General features: G+C 34.1%; 1 long non-coding RNA gene across 1 annotated transcript in view; it reads right to left on the bottom strand.

Moving 5' to 3' along the window:
- The window catches only part of LOC116561298, a 10,340-nt gene extending 9,235 nt beyond the window's left edge, over positions 1–1,105 (bottom strand). The window contains exon 1 of the long non-coding RNA XR_004273383.1: positions 1,095–1,105. This is a non-coding gene — a long non-coding RNA (uncharacterized LOC116561298). The remainder of the gene's footprint in view (positions 1–1,094) is intronic.
- Between the last annotated feature and the right edge of the window lie 3,167 nt (positions 1,106–4,272).

The raw sequence follows: 4,272 nt of genomic DNA, 5'->3' as shown, positions 1-4,272 counted from the left end.
ATATATATATATATATATATATATATATATATATATATGTGGAAAAGGTCCCTGTTGCTTTCTTGGTGACCTCTACCAAACCCAAAGCTTTAAGGAAGAAATGAATATGCTACACGAACTCAGTGGCAATATTCCAAAGGGAATACTCAACTCATTCTATGAGACTGGTGTTACCTTGATACCAAAATTGCATAAAGACATTCTCAAAACATACAAACAAATACTACAACCTATTTTCTCTTATGAACATATATGGAAAAATTCTAAATCGAATACAGCAATATATAAAAGCAATAGCACATCACGATCAAGCTCAATTTACTTCAGGAATGCAAGATTGGCTTAACATTAAGAAATCAAGCCATGTAGTTCACCATGTTAACAAGCTAAAAAAAATACATATGATCATCTCAGCAGTCACAGGAAAAGCATTTGACAAAAATCAACAACCATTTCTAATTTTAAAAAACTCTTTCAGCACACTGGAAATAGGAGACATTTAAACTTAAAAAGGGGCATCTACAAACAACAGCTATCAGACATAATTGTGAAAGACAGTGTTCTCATGCAATGGCAAGGAATAAGGTAAGAATATATTTTCTCACTAATTCTATTTAACATGCTGGAGGTTCTAGCTAGTGGTGTCAGGGAATAACAATAAGTAAACATCACCCAGATTAGAAAGGCAGAAATAATCTTTAAAATTCCCAAACGACACAGTTATCTGGTAAAATATACGATGTAACCTACTAGAAATCTGCTACAAGTAATAGTGAGTTTAGTAAGATGAAAGAAGAGTAAAAGAAGATATAAAATGAATTGTATATTTCAATGCTAGTGATAATCAACTGGGAGCTGAAATCAAAAAGTCATACCACTTACAAAAACATCAAATATATGTAATACTTTAGTATAGACCTGAAAAAACACATGCAAGAACTCTATGCTAAAAATACAAAATATTAAGAAAAATTAAAAATGCAAATAAATCAAGAAATATATGTGTATCAATTGGAAGACTATATTGTTAAATTATCAACTCTTCCCAAATTGATCTATAAATTCAACAAACTCTCAATTGACATCTAAGCAACCTACAACCACCTGATCTTCATCAAAGTTGACAAAAACAAGCAATGGGTAAAGAACTCCCTATTCAATAAATGGTGCTGGGATAACTAGCTAGCCATATACAAAAGACTGAACCTGGACCCCTTGCTTACACCATATACAAAAATCAACTCAAAATGAATTAAAGACTTAAAACCCCAAACAATAAAAACGCTGGAAGACAACCTAGGCAATATCATTCTGGACATAGGAACTGGCCGAGATTTTGTAATGACACCAAAAGCAATTGCAAGAAAAGCAAAAATTGACAAATGAGATATAATTAAACTTGAGAGCTTCTACACAGCAAAGGAAACTATTCAGAGTAAACAGACAACCTACAGAATAGGAGAAAACATTTGCAAACTGTTCATCTGACAAAGATCTAATATCCAGCATGTATGAGGAACTTAAATTTACAATTTAAAAAAAACCCATTAATAAGTGGGTTAATAAGGATATGAACAGACACTTTTCAAAAGAAGACATTTATGCAGCCAACAAGCATATGAAAAACAAGCTCAACATCACTGATTATTAGAGAAATGCAAATAAAAACCACAATGAGATACCATCTCACAGCAGTTGAATCATGATTATTAAAAAGTCAAAAAATAACAGATGCTGGCGAGAGTGCTTATACACTGTTGGTGTGGGAGTGTAAATTAGTTCAACCATTGTGCAAAACAGTAAGGCAATGCCTCAAAGAGCTAAAAATAGAACTGTCATTTGACTCAGCAATCCTATTACCAGGTATATACCCTGAAGAATAGAAATAGTTCTATCATAAAGACTCATGTAGTAAAGACATGGAATCAACCTAAAGGCCCATCAGTGATAAACCGGATAAATAAAATTTAGTACATATACACATTATCATACCACGGAATAGTATGCAGGCATAAAAATAAATGAGAACATGTTCTTTGCAAAAGCATGGACAGAAACAGAAAACCAAATACCATGTGTTCTTACTTATAAGTGGGAAGTAAATGATGAGAATATGTAGACACATAGAGAGGAACAACAGACACTGGGCCTATTTGAGGGTGGAAGGTGGAAGGAAGAGGATCAGAAAAAATGATTGGGTACTAGGCTTACTACCTGGGTGATGAAATAATCTGTACAGGAAACTTCCATGACACGAGCTTACCTATGTAGCAAACCTGCACATATACTCCTAAACCTAAAAGGTTTTTATTTTTTTTAAGCACAAAATCAGCATATATATATATATATATATATATACACACACACACACACACACATATATATATATATATATATATTTTTTTTTTTTTTTTTTTGAGACAGAGTTTCTGTTGCCCAGGCGGGATGCAGTGGCGCAATCTCGGCTCACTGCAACCTCTGCCTTCCGGGTTCAAGCTATTCTCCTGCCCCAGACTCACAAACAACTGGGGTTACAGGCACATGCCACTACATCTGACTATTTTTTGTATTTTTAGTAGAGACGGGGTTTCACCACGTTGGCCAGGCTGGTCTCAAACTCCTGACCTCAAGTGCCGCCCACCTCTGCCTCCCAAAGTGGCGAGATTACAGGCATGAGCCACCACGGCCAGGGAAAATTTTTTATAGAAATGGAAAAGCTGATTCTAAAGTTCTTACGGAAAAGCAAATAACCTAGAATGACTAAAATAACTTTGAAATAAAATGAAAAGTTGTAGGGCTAATACTACCTAACAGAGATTACTACATTATTTGTGGACCCTGTGCAAAATGAAAATGCAGAGCCCTTCACTTTGTGGTTCTACCAGAATTCTGTGTTCATGGGGGATTGTGAATGCTATATGCAAATGGAGTAGCAAGGATTGCCAGGCACATATATTGCATGTACCTCCTCTGTTTACATGCTTGCTCCATTGTCCCATCAGACTGCACCTACAATACACAAAGCTCAAAGATAAAATTAAGAATTTAAGATAGCAGCAGGAGAGCATTAATCCAACATAGGACCCTGTGGGGCCCTGTGCGACTGCACAGGTTGTGTGTCCATAATTTTATCCCTGTTACCTAGTTTTGACATATTATAAAACTGCCCTAATTAAGACAGATGATATTGGCATAAATATAGAGAAACTCATCAACCGAACAGAATATAGAGAGCAGAATTAGATCCATGCATATATGGATGATTGATTTTGGACAAATATAAAAAGCCAATTGAAAGGAAAAGCATATTCTTTTTAACAGCTGATGCTGGAAAATTAGATCTCTTTTGTAAAAATAAAAACAACTTGATTTATAATTCACACCATATATAAAGAAAAATGAAGTAAAAATTGGTAATAGATCTATATGTGCAACCTAACACTATAAATTTCTAGAAAAAATAAGTCAAGGAAAAGCTTCATGATCTAGGGCAAGACCAAGCTGTTTTAGCTACAACACCAAGAATGTAGACCATAAAAAATAATAATAAATCAGGTTGTACAGTACTGTGAAGGGTCTGAATTTCTATCTACCTTGAAAACTAGCAAATTTGCCTGCTACAGATTTGTAGATGCTGACAGAAGACAAGACTTCTTGTAAAGAGACAAAAGACTTTATTACTGAAGGCACAAATGACAACAGTAGCTTTATATTTACATCAATTCTCTTTGCTATCCAAGTTCCATGGAGGTTACCCAGAGCAGTCCGGGTAGCATATTATGCGGGTTTGCATTACAAATGCAGAACAGTGTGCTTTGGAAACTCCTACCTTTTAGGAGGGGCTGAAAGTAAACTTGCCCAATTTTTGGTCTGGAGGAGGATATTATCTCTGTCTTCAAAGGCTATTTGTTATACAAACATCTTTGAAATTATTATCTAGATAAAAAACTGTCAATGTATCTGCTGAGATGTACAGAAATGCAAAAGAATAGTAAAAAAATTTTTACCAACATAGATTTTATCAAAAGTTTGAAAATTTCTGCTCATTGAAGACACTGTTAAAAGAGTAAAAAGACAGACTGGAGAAATACATTTACAAAATACATATATAATAAATTCTTGTATTCCCAATATAAAAGCCATTCAAAACTCAGTAATAAAATAACACAATTTTTAAATGAGCAAAAAGATTTGAACAGACACTTCACCAAATAAGTATATTTTAAAAACCTCAAGTCATGTTATTAGAGAAATGCACATTAAAACCATGGA

This window comes from Sapajus apella, unplaced genomic scaffold (genome assembly GCF_009761245.1).
Source record: "Sapajus apella isolate SASKATOON/1434 unplaced genomic scaffold, GSC_monkey_1.0 scaffold29, whole genome shotgun sequence".
NCBI classification, from domain to species: Eukaryota; Metazoa; Chordata; class Mammalia; order Primates; family Cebidae; genus Sapajus; species Sapajus apella.
Note: the sequence above shows the minus strand (reverse complement) of the source record. Positions and strands in the feature narration are given on the sequence as shown.